Below are 13,518 nucleotides of genomic sequence, written 5' to 3'. Positions count from 1 at the left end.
TTGACGAGGTGATGGGTGAAGCTTCCTCAGAGAGAAGCCACAGATGGCTGGAGACACCGCACACAGGCCAGGAGACCTCGTGTGTCAGGCCATGCTACAGGGAGTGCACCCCTCCACAGATGGCAGCGCCGCACAGGTGCCTCTGCCGTAGATGTGACTAGAGAGCAGGGGACAGACTGGGGCTAGAGCACAGCTGGGGTGAGGGTGCAGAAGGCTCAGGCAGCGGAGCAGCGAGTGTTCCCTCCGTGCTTAGCCAGCTGTCATCCCAGCATGCCGACGATGACGAAGAACGGAAGGCTGGAGAGTCTGTGCTGGGGCCTCTCGCAGGCATGTGAGGAAGTGAGAACGCAGGAGTTGGGCGGGTAGCAGCAGTCTGACCTCAGTCCTATGGGAAGGCTGGCTCCTTCCTGTCAAAGCAGGAGGAGTTCAGAAAACACAGGCTGAGGTAGGGCGAGGGCAGGGTGGGTCTTCCCCAACGCTGCTCTCTGGGAGCCTGGGGCTCACAGCAAGGCCAACACTGCTCCATGCTCTGGAGGAAGAGGGACCCCAGTGTCACTGGATGAGGAGTCTTACTTCCTGTCTTTAACCACTTCAAGCTGCTCTTTTTAGAAGTGGTTTTATTCTCTTTGCGAAATGGACCTTGCAGCTGTGGGACACCACTGCCACCAGGTGGTGGTGCCGACTTAATAGTCACCAAGCCTCTGACCTCCAGAGCCTCCTGTGGGCTACGTATACCCCAGGAGAGTGCATGAAAACCCATGGGATGAAAGACGAAGCCACCAGATCCCTACATGATTTTGTTTTATGAAAACAGCGAAGATTTAAACTTCCCTGGCACTCCAACACTGGGTTGCGCTGGGTTCCTCACTCCAAACTTGTGTCACCTACTTTCAGCTTGAGCTGTCCCTGCAGAAGGACAAGTGGCTCTGAGAGCCTCCTGCAGAGGAGCTGCTCATGCATAGAGCCCTGGCGCCCTGGGCCAGAAGCAGAAGCCCTGCAGCTGCGATGGCCCCACCAGAGGAGGTCTCGCTCCTCGTCCTCTGCTTGACAAAGGAAAAAATTCTAAAGTCCAGCTCGCTTGGAAGAGGGTAGTTAAAACTCATGGTTGTCAACGCTGTTTGAGTCTCTCCTTCAGTCTTGTATCTAAAGAGGTTTCCTGAGATGCCAGCTTGGTTATCACAGACACTTACCCTGCAACGTTTGCAACAAACACCCCAGGTCCAGTTCTCCACTCCATCATTTCAGTGTTTAACCAGCCCTTCAGTCAGCTACCGATCTCAGCTGCGCCCGTCGTCCTTTCCCCGCTAGGGTGGGGAAGTCCTGGGACCTGAGACTCTGATGTTGTACTTATGAGATACACTTGTTAAAGAACAGTTTCCACGAAGGTAAAAGCATGTCTTCCTAAAGGTATAAACTGAAATGTGCCAATGATTTTACTTAGCTCACTGATTAGCAAGGGAACCAGGGAAGACCCAGTGACCAATTCAACGAGCATCTGTGAAGTAAGGCTATTTATAGGAAAGGGCTGGTTAGTTAATTGTAAAACTGACTAGCATCTAACCAGACACACATCTCTGGAGTTCTCTCTCTCACACATGCACAACTTATTTGCATCTATTCCAGGTAAAAACTTCCAAGTTAACAAGTGACTTCACTAATTCCAGAAACTTTAACCAAAAGTAGGCTATGTGTGTGACAAACCGTACATTACTGTGACACTCTTGTCCAATTAGGCTGTTAATGAAGGGACTTCAAAAAGTTCACAGAAAATGGAATTAAATTAAATTAAATTAAAGATAAACTTAGGGTACTGATTCAGATGCTGGCTAAGACACTCCCATCACATATCACAGTACCTAGAGTCAAGCCCTGGCTACATTTCCAATTACAGCTTCCTGGTAACAGACCCTGGAGGGGAGCAGGTGATAGCCCATGCAGTTGGGTCTCTGTCACTCACATGGGAGACCTAGATTCAGTTCCAAGATTCCAGCTTTTGCTCAGCCTCAATCCTATCCATAGTGGGCATTTAAAGAGTCTGCCAGTGGATAGGAGCTCTACTTCTCTGTATGTCTATTTTAAATAAAAAAAAAAAGATAAGCTTATGTTCGTGCAAAAAAAGGTTCAAATCCATGCATGTGAGGCATCTTAAAAAGGCTCCTGGCAAACGCATATTATTAAAAAAATAATTGATTTCAAAAAATTTTCTGCAACAAAGTTTCTTTTAATTCCATATTTCCATGCACTTTTTTGATTTCCTGTTCGTGTATATATCCACTTTGAGCTGGAAACAGAAGCAATTCATGTTGTTTTGCACTTAGGGAAAGGGCATTAAAACGAACAGTGTGAGGGACTGCAAGATGGATGGCAGGTCCTGTGAGAAGATACCATCCCCTGCTAGGGGGAGGAAAGTCCCTGTAGTGACCATCAGGAGTACTGGCTACTATGCTTCTCTGGCACCTTCATCATTCATCAAGGGAGATAGGACAAATTAATCACTGCCCTAAACAACCGTACAAATGTCACCAGCACCACAAGGAATTGGAATGAACTAGAGAAGAGCAGAGCCATCTCCCAGCATCAATACAGGACTAGCCCACTTTCACTCTCACCCTGGCTCCAATCATTAATGGAGCTAAACCTTCTAAGGAGAATAGAGAAGAAATGTTTCCTAACTTCTGAAGTTCTCCATGAAAGCAAGTCTTAGTATCATGAAAGCAAGTGATAAGTACCACTACTCTAACTAAGGACACAGGAGAAAAAAATTATCCAAACAAAGAGCATTGGTTCTTTCCAATAATTGAAAGTCACTGGAAACTTTAGACTTCACCCATGATGTCTATACTTTCAAAAGAGCAGACTGCAGTCAAGTTTTGAAAAAAACTATATCAACTTCATGTTTATATTGAGTTGAGAGTTCTTAATAAAATATGCAAGGCAAAAGATAATGCATGCTAGTCTAAACAGTACATCGCCTTTACATGTCCCTTTCCAGTTTACACAGAATCTTTAATTGCATTGTTTCCTTTAACAAGAATACAACGAATGCTTACTTACATTTCCACTTTTTAAAAGACACAGAAATTGTTTTAGAATAGCCCAGTGATTCGTCACATGTTCCAACACTGTAGAGCTAGGACTACATCTAGTCCAGTGACCAAAGTAGTTTAATCACAAGATTTGTTTGGTCATATCAGGTTGTATAATTAATTATCCACAGCAATTCTCAGAAATAGTAGGACTCGTTTCTGATTTCTGGGAAATACGACTCCTACATTGTCTTGGACATACACCAGAACTCTAAGGTTACCTGTTAACACACTGCAAAATCATATTAATGATCAGTATTTTTAATAGCAACAACTTTTCCTTCAACTCTGAGGCTGAATGCTTTGTGTGCCTTATCTCCTGTAACCATATGAGCATGCTAATGCCAAATTGCTGTGTAGGGGAGTTCTCCCTTGACCTCACCTTCCTACCATCCTCCTGTCATCCACCATCAAAAAACTGCAACTACATAATAGGAGATGAATATATTTGTGTTTTGAATATATTCATGAAGGATTAATGAAATAATAGCTGTGAAATGGATAATCAGCATATATTGACTTTCACCCTATCGTTTATTTCATCAAGCGCATCTCTACTTTTGAGCAGTCAGCAAATATTTGCTGAATTTATATATAAGTCATGAATTATCAAGAGAAAACTATCCTACCTTAAGGATTTCCCAGAGGAAATTTACATCGTTTTTACTTTCAGTATTAGGAGATCACACACTTGGATCTTGGTGTCACTTCTTCTGTGATTCTTAGTAACTAAAATATTAAGTTGACATAACTATCAAAGGAACACAATTTATCTCATGGTTCTCATTCTCTGAGCGAGGGGACACACAATTTATTGAAAAATTCAATATCATTCTTCACAGAAAAGTTCAACATGTATATACTAGCTTTTGCTAATCATGAATTTCTCCCCTAACATAGTTTTCCTTCAAGTAATTTATTATAGCTTATCTTGCTGGTCTTTGTTAAATGGTAAGAATCATTTTTGTTTCCCTAATTTAGGCTAAACTCTCTTCAAACTGGGCTCAATTTCAAGTTAATTGAAGCGATTCAAGGATTTATTTGATTTATTTGAAAGGCAGAGTTGCAGAGCTAGAGAGATGGGATGGGGGATCAACATTCTATCTGCTGGTTCATTCCCCAAATGGCTCCAATGCCTGGAGCTGGGCAGACTAAAGCTAAGAATCTGGGATTCCATCTGGGTCTCTCATATGAGTGGCAGGGGTCCATACTTGGGCCAATTTCTGCTGCTTTCCTAGGCTCATTGGCAGGGAGCTGGATCAGAAGTGGAGCAAGGGGGTACCTGAACCAGTGCTCACATAGGATGCCAGTGTCACAGGTGGTGACTTAACCGATTGTTTCACAATGCTTGTTCCTGAGTGACAGATATTTAACTCTGGCTTTTAAAAAATATAGAAATACATTATTTCTTGATACAAAAAGTCCAGATGGAAGACAGAATTCAAGTTTAATTGATTAGGAAACTCAATCTTGCAGGGAAATACTAGTTTTTACTGTATTATCACTGTTACTATTTTTGTCTCTCTGCTCTGCTGGCCAGAGAGTAATCAAAATTTTAAAAAATTTAAAAAAAACCTCTTTGTTGATTAATATGTAATGCTTGTACATTTTTATGAGGTGCAATGCAATCTTTCATCACATATATACAGAGTAAATTGATCAAAACAGGCAGTCACCTTTTCAATGTCCTTTTCTTTACATTGGGAACCTATCAGCTCCTCTCTTTCAGTTCTTTATATGGTATATTTATTAGTCAGCTTTTGTCAGCATAAATAAAATACTAGGGAGAAGCTACTTATGAGAAGAAGGTTTACTGTGGCTCACAGTTTGGGAGGTTCACACTCCAAGGCTTGTTGGCCCACTGTTCTGGTGTCTGGGTGGAGGTGGTGGATGGTACAATGTGTACAGAAGGAGGATCAGGTGGTTGTGTCAGGAAGTGGAGAGGAGAGAGACACAGAACATTCTCATTTATATGTGCCCTCTTTAGAAAGCCACCTGGACTCGAGGTAATCCAATGTATTCACTTCCCACAGGCTCCACCTTCAGACACTACAACTATATTGTTTCCATCCTTTCAGCACCGTTAACATAAGACTTTAGACTCTAAATGTGTGCATGATCTGCACAGTGAGAGCACATCCAAACTGTAACGGTATACAAAACAGCGCTCTGAGCTACAATCACCCCAACAACAGCAGTATACACTACAGCGCTGTGAGCTACAATCACCCCAACTGCAGCAGTATACACCACAGTGTTGTGAACTACAATCACCCCAACTACACTGGTATACACTACAGTGCTATGGGCTACAATCACCCCAACAACAAAAGTATACACTACAGTGCTGTGGGCTACAATCACCCCTACTGCAGCAGTATATACTACAGTGCTGTGGGCTACAATCACCCCAACAACAGCAGTATACACTACAGCGCTGTGAGCTACAATCACCCCAACTGCAGCAGTATACACCACAGTGTTGTGAACTACAATCACCCCTACTGCAGCAGTATACACCACAGTGTTGTGAACTACAATCACCCCAACTACACTGGTATACACTAAAGTGCTGTGGGCTACAATCACCTCAACAACAGCAGTATACACTACAGTGCTGTGGGCTACAATCACCCCAACTACACTGGTATACACTACAGTGCTGTGGGCTACAATCACCCCAACAACAGCAGTATACACCACAGTGTTGTGAACTACAACCACCCCAACTACACTGGTATACACTACAGTGCTGTGGGCTACAATCACCCCAACAACAGCAGTATACAGTACAGCGCTGTGGGCTACAATCACCCCTACTGCAGCAGTATACACCACAGTGTTGTGAACTACAATCATCCCAATAACAGTGGTATACACTACAGCACTGTGGGCTACAATCACCTCAACAGTGGTATACCCTACAGTGTGGTGTACCAGAATCACCCCAACAACAGTGGTATACACTACAGTGCGGTGTGCTAGAATCACCCCAACAACAGTGGTATACACCACAGCACTGTGGGCTACAATCACCCCAACAACACTGGTATACAGTACAGTGCTGTGGGCTACAATCACCCCAACAACAGTGGTATACACCACAGCACTGTGAACTACAATCACCCCAACAGCAGTGGTATACACTACAGCACTGTGGGCTACAATCACCTCAACAGCAGTGGTATACACTGCAGTGTGGTGTACCAGAATCACCCCAACAACAGTGCTATACACTACAGTGTGGTGTACCAGAATCACCCTAACAACAGTGCTATACACTACAGTGCGGTGTGCTAGAATCACCCCAACAACAGTGCTATACACTACAGTGTGGTGTACTAGAATCACCCTAACAGTGCTATACACTACAGTGTGGTGTACCAGAATCACCCTAACAACAGTGCTATACACTACAGTGTGGTGTGCTAGAATCACCCCAACAACAGTGCTATACACTACAGTGTGGTGTACTAGAATCACCCCAACAGCAGCAGTGTACACTACAGTGCTGTGTACTACATTTGTCCCACTGTGCTGTGGAACATGAGAACTTACTACTTCTGTTTTTGGTATCTACTGTCCAATGTCCCCACAGACATTAGAATGGATCCAATGCTTATGATGCTATGTCCCCTCCTGTCTCTCTGATCTCACTTCCTACACTCTCTACCCCCTTTAATCTCTGTTCCAGGTATGCTGATCTTTATGCCATGTCTTTGGCTAGGGTCTTTACCCTAGCTGTCTCCTCTACCTATAACATTCTTTATTCACATTGCATGTATGTTTATCTAATTCTATCATGCCCTTCCAGTCTTCATACAAGTCCCGCTCTCTTACTCTGACCACTTTGTTTAATTAAACAACCTCTCTGAGAGTGGGCACTCTCAAAGCCCACTCTTCTCTTTACCTAGTTCTCATTATCTTCTCCTTACTATGTTGTTTATCAATTGATCTGATAGAAAGTAAACTCCAGAAGAGTTAGACTTTTTGGTTTCTTCATTGGTATAATTTAAATATCTAGAAAATTCATCAGGAAGTAATATGTGCTCAATTAAATATTAGTTAAATATTATTGTATGAATGCCTAATAAACAGCTGCCAATACTAATGAGGCACACAGGCTTCCAAGGTTATTTACAGGCGCAGAAAAGAACAGGGTATTCCTGTGCAAAGTAAACCTCTTAGACTCAAGAACTTGTATCTCACAAAGAACAAAAATGCCTATGCTTAAATGTCATTGGCTAAAAATTAGATCATATGCCCTTTCCTAAACCATCTCACTTCACGAAAAATGTTGTTATCAAGATTGGTTTACATTAAAGAGAACCTACTCTCGGAGTTCAGGGACAGGTTTAACTTATTTAAACTGAGTCATATGGGTTTTATGAGAAAGAAGAGAGTAACTTTACCTAATTAATGCTTTCTAAGAAAATAATAGAACCCAATTAGGTAAATATTGTGCCACTGTAGTTCCAAATGGAATATTAGGTAGCTCTTCCTCGCATATTTCTGTCACAGTCCCTCACATGATAAATATCAGGTTGTTGGTGCTTCCCAGAACCAGAACCGGCCATGTGTTATAATCACCTGTAGAGTTGCTGAAGCTCTCAATGCCCCGGCTGTACCTTAGACCAACCCAATTTAAATTTGGAGTGTTGGAACAACAGACATTTTTAAGCCTCATAGGATTCTGTGAAATAGAAATTGAAGCGTATCAGTTAAACAAACAAGGCAGACTTAATCAAGATGAGTGTAGTAAGGGATAGACACTACTAGAGAAGACAGACTGTACAGGAGCACTTTCTCCCCCTATCTCCCTGTCTCCCTCCCCTACTCACCCCTACTTTACTCTCCTTCCCTCTCCCCTTTCTTTCAATATGTCTTCTTTACTTGAAAAGCAGAATTACTGAGAGAAAGAGAGAGAGAGAGAGAGACAGACTAGACCTTCCATCTGCTGGTTCACTCTGCAAATGACAGCAACAGCTGGAGCTGGCCAGGCTGAAGCCAGGAGGCTGGAACTCCATGTGGGACTCTTACATGGGGGCAGGCACCCAAGAACTTGACATCTGCTGCTGCTTCCCCGTGCACATCTGCAGGGAGCTGAATCAGAAATGCAGATCTGGGATATCAGATGCAGCTCGAACTGCACCACATGCCAACCCCAGGAAGAGGTATTTTCCAGCACTGGGCTGGGTTAGTGAACCTTTGCAGGATGTTGGGGGAAAGGCTGGTGAGTCTGTGTGCAGAAGCCACCTGTGTCTGCCAACTGGGCTTACTGAAGTTAAGCTCCTATTTTGCTCAGAGACTGGGGGTGTGTGTGAGGCTGGAGGGCACTGTCTGTCTTCATACTTGCACTTCAAAGGGATGACGCCCCAGGCCTTGAGAAAGGTGTTACTGGATTGTAGAAGTTTACATCTCAGACAGCTGCATTTTCTAATGCTCTGAGAAGAGGCAGTCAGGGCTCACCTCAGGAAGAAACCTGTCCAGGTTTAACCAGCCTGAAGGGAACCTTCGGGCTGTCTCAGGCAGCTCCACTTCGCTCCTCCTCGAGAGCCATATGAACTCCATCACTGAGATCTGTTCGTCCTGGATGCTCCACTTTGGATCTAGCTCCCTGCTAATGCATTGGAAAATGGTCGAATGCTTGAACCCTGCATTCACATGGGAGACCCAGATGGAGCTCCAGGCTCCTGGCTTCAATCGATGTCTCTGTCTCTCTCTCTCTCTCTCTCTCTCTCCCTCTCCCTCTCTCCTTCTCTCCTTCTCTCCCTCTCTCCCTCTCTCCCTCTCTCCCTCTCTCCCTCTCTCCCTCTCTCTCCCCCCAACTCTGTCTTTCAAATAAATAAATAAATCTTAAAAAAGGAAAGAAAATTGCTTTCAGGGGTGGACATTTGGCATAGTTGAAATGCTTGGAAGAAACCAATGAGTTATCTCCACAAATGCTGAACAATAAATGTGCCAATTTAAGAAACAAGAATAAGGAACACAATATGACGCCCCTACAAGAACACAGCACTTCAATACTAGATCGTGAAGATGAAGGGTTTGAAGAAATGCCAGAAATGGAATTAAAAAAATTGATCATAGGGTTACTTAGAAATAATCAGAAGCAAATGCACAAGCTAATGAAATGCATACATGACATGAAAGAAAATTTCTCCCATGGGAAAGCAAAATGAAATCTTGGAAATGAAGAATTCAACAGAATAAATAAAAAAATGTAGTGCAAAACCTTAAAAACAGAATCGGTGAAGCAGAAATGTAACAATAGAAAGTACAGACATAAAAAGAATCATCAGAAATTACTATAAAGAGCTGTATGCCTACAAACCAGGAAACCTAGCAGAAATGGATAGATTCCTGGGCACATACAATTTACCTAAATTGAGCCACGAAGACATAGAAAACCTAAACAGACCCAAAACCAAGACAGAAATTGAATCAGTAATAAAGACACTCCCAACAAAGAAAAGCCCAGGACCGGAGGGCTTGACTGCTGAATTCTACCAGACATTTAAAGAAAAACTAACTCCAATTCTTCTTAACTTATTCAAAACAATTGAAAGGGAGAGAATCCTCCCAAATTCTTTCTACGAATTCAGCATCACCTTAATTCCTAAACCTGAAAAAGTTGCAGCAGAGAAAGAGAATTACAGACCAATTTCCCTGATGAAAAATAGACGCAAAAATCCTCAATAAAATTCTAGTCAATATAATCCAACAACACATCAGAAAGATCACCCACCCACACCAAGTGGGATTTATCCTTGGAATGCAGGAATGGTTTAACATTCACAAATCAATCAATGTGATACATGACATTAACAAACTGCAGACCAAAAACCATATGGTTATCTCAATAGATGCAGAGAAAGCATTTGATAAAATACAACATCCTTTCATAATGAAAACTCTAAGCAAATTGGGTATAGAAGGAACATTTCTCAATCCAATCAAAGCAACTTATGACAAACCCACGGCCAGCATCCTACTGAGTGAAGAAAAGTTGGGAGCATTCCCACTTCAATCTGGAACCAGACAGGATGTCCATTGTCACCACTGCTATTCAATATAGTCCTGGAAGTTTTAGCCAAATCCATTAGGCTAAGTGAAGAAATCAAAGGGATACAAATTGTGAAGGAGGAAGTCAAACAATCCCTCTTTTCAATTGACGTGATTCTATATATAGGGGATCCAAAAGAATCCACATAGAGACTACTGGAATTCATAGAAGTGTTTGGTAAAGTCACAGGATATAAAATCAATACACAGTAATCAACAGCCTTTGTATACACAGACAGTGAGACAGCAGACAAAGAACTTCTAAGATCAATTCCATCCACAACAGCTACAAAAAAATCCAAATACTTTGGAATAAATTTAACCAAGGATGTAAGAGATCTCCATGATGAAAATTATAAAACATTAATAAAAGAAACAGAAGAAGATGCAAAAAATAGAAACATCTTCCATGATCATGGATTGAAAGAATCAACATTATCAAAATGTCCATTCTTCTGAAAGCAATCTACAGATTCAATGTGACACCAATCAAAATACCAAAAACATTCTTCTATGATATAGAAAAAATTATGTTGAAATTCATATGGAAACACAGGAGACCTCAAATAGCTAAAGCAATGTTATACAATAAAGCAAAGCTAGAAGCATCACAATACCAGATCTCAAGACATACTATGGAGCAGTTATAATTAAAACAGCCTGGTACTGGTACAAAAACAGATGGATAGACCAATGGAACAGAATAGAAACACCAGAGATCAATCCAAGCATCTACAACCAACTTATATTTGACAAAGGAGGTAAAATCAATCCATGGAGCAAGGACAGTCTCTTCACCAAATGGTGCTGGATAAGCTGGATTGCCACATGCAGAAGTATGAAGCAAGAACCCTACCTTATACTTTATACAAAAAACCACTCAACATGGATTTAAGATCTAAATCTATGACACGATACTATCAAATTATTAGAGAACATTGGGAAAACCCTGCAAGACATGGGCACAGGCAAAGCGTTCTTGGAGAAGACCCTGGAGGTCCAAGCAATCAAAGCCAAAATTAACAAATGGGATTACGTCAAATTGAGAAGCTTCTGTACTGCAAAAGAAACACTCAGGAAAGCGAAGAGGAAATTGGCAGAATGGCAGAAATAATTTGCAAACAATGCAACTGATAAAAAATTAATAACCATAATACACAAAGAGCTCAAGAACCTCTACAACAACAAAACAAAAAACCCAGAGAAGAAATGGGCAAAGGACTTAAAAAAGACATTTTTCAAAAGAGGAAATCCAAATGGCCAACAGACACATGAAAAAATGTTCAGGATCACTAGCCATCAGGGAACTGCAAATCAAAACCACAGTGAAGTTTCACCTCACCCAGGTTAGAATGGCTTTCATACAGAAATCAACAAACAAATGCTGGCCAGGATGTGGGGAAAAAGGTACCCTAATCCACTGTTGGTGGGAATGCAAATTGGCAAAGCCACTGTGGAAGACAATTTAGAGATACCTCAGAAAGCTGAATACAGAGATACCATATGACCCAGACATCCCACTCCTGGGAATTTACCAAAGAGAAATGAAATCAACATATTAAAGAGTTATCTGCACCCCCATGTTTATTGCAGCTCAATTCACAACAACTAAGACATGGAATCACCCCAAATGCTCATCAACAAAAGAATGGATAAAGAAAATATAGGATATGTACACTATGGAATACTACACAGCAGTTAAAAAAGAAGAAATCCAGTCATTTACAGCAAAATGGTTGAATCTGGAAAATATCATATTTAGTGAAATAAGCCAGACTCAAAGGGACAAATACCACATGTTCTCCCTGACTTGTGACAACTAGTTGAGCACCTAAAAAGGCAATCTGTAGAAGTGAAATTGATACTTTGAAAAAGCAAGGACTTAGCAACCCTTGTCTTTACTGTTGAGGAACAGGTTTCTGTTTTTAATATACTATTGTTCAACTCTTTACTTGACATAGAATTAAACATACGTGTATAAATTCAACTGAAAATAGATCTCAGCAAAAAATATGAGTGGGAATAAGAGAGGGAGGCACAAGAGGGGTTGGGAGTATGGGTGCTGAGCGTGGGCATGGTGGGGAGAATCGCCATATTCCTAAAGTTGTAATTATGAAATGTGTGATGTTTGTAACTATAAAAAAATGATGCTTGGGATGCACGCATGCCATATTAGAGAATATGGATTTGAATTCCTGGTCTGCTTCTGATCCAGCCTCCTGCTAATGAACACCATTGGAGGCAGCAGGGATGGCTTAAGTACTTGAATCCCTGCCATCCTTGTGAGAGACTCAGATGGAATTCTTGGCTCTTAGCTCAAACAGGTCTCCTTCTAGCTGCTGAGAGCATTTTGAGGGGTGAATCTGCATGTGGAAGATCTCTCTTTGAGCGTGTGTGTGTGTGTGTGTATGTGCTCACGCATGCACTCACATGCACACAATGTGGGCACCTTTCAAGTGATGTGAAAATAAGTAATTTAAGAAAAAAAACTGCCTGCACACAATTTATGTGTAATAAATACCTCTGCAATTCAGCAATGAAAAAGAAGGGAACCAAGCCGGCTGGCATCTCACGTGAAGGAGAAACCAACCTGTGCTACTGGGTGCCTTTGGTACTGAAGCATAATTGAGGCTAAGATCATTGATACAATTCCCTCTGATTTTTGTTTTGTTGTTTGTCTCATGATGGCTTTGGCTTTTGCAAAAGAGGTAAATTATAAGTACACTGCTACAAAATTGACCTTGTAATTCATTTTAATGTATTCACTTTGAAACTAGTAAGATTTTCTTAGGCTCTAATTTTTGTTTCTTTTACACAGAATTAAAAATATTAGAAACCAATGAGCCATGGTGGGATTCTGATTATCTTCTCCTGGCCTGGTTCCAAGGATATTTCTACTCTCTAGAAGTTTCCAGGACAGCTACTCATCAAGCGTCTGACCCCAGCACTGCAGAACCAGATAATGGACTCGCAACTATACATGGTTCACTGAAGAAAAGATAGTTTTATGTATTTGGGGTTTTTAAAGTAATGTCAGAAAGTTCACACCTTTACTCTTGATTTGGAATTGAACTTGAAATTTTTACCTTCTCCAAACTCAAAGAAAAGCTGATTTGAGCCAGAGAGGTAATTGCTGTAGAATGTGCTAAAAGAGAAAAGCCTCTTCAGCTTTTCTGTGGGGATTCGCTGGTGCTAATTCTATTCTACTAATTGCTGTCAGAAAGAAATACTGTGCTCCTCTGCCAACCTGGACAAGACTGACATCTCTCTCGGCTCGCACGCACAGTAGCCTTTGTGCCTAACTTACTGATCTCTCTTGGACTGAACCTGATGAAGAAATGGACGATGTGCAGCTCGACACTTTACA

General features: G+C 41.6%; 1 long non-coding RNA gene across 1 annotated transcript in view; it reads right to left on the bottom strand.

Annotated features, from left to right (window-relative positions):
• Nucleotides 1-13,518, bottom strand: part of LOC133761994 (uncharacterized) — a 105,699-nt gene that overhangs the window by 46,042 nt on the left and 46,139 nt on the right. The gene's annotated exons all lie outside the window — the stretch shown is intronic.

The sequence above is a fragment of the Lepus europaeus genome, chromosome 6 (assembly GCF_033115175.1).
Source record: "Lepus europaeus isolate LE1 chromosome 6, mLepTim1.pri, whole genome shotgun sequence".
Taxonomy (NCBI): domain Eukaryota; kingdom Metazoa; phylum Chordata; class Mammalia; order Lagomorpha; family Leporidae; genus Lepus; species Lepus europaeus.
The sequence above is the reverse complement of the archived record's forward strand: the minus strand, read 5'-3'. Positions and strand labels throughout refer to the sequence as shown.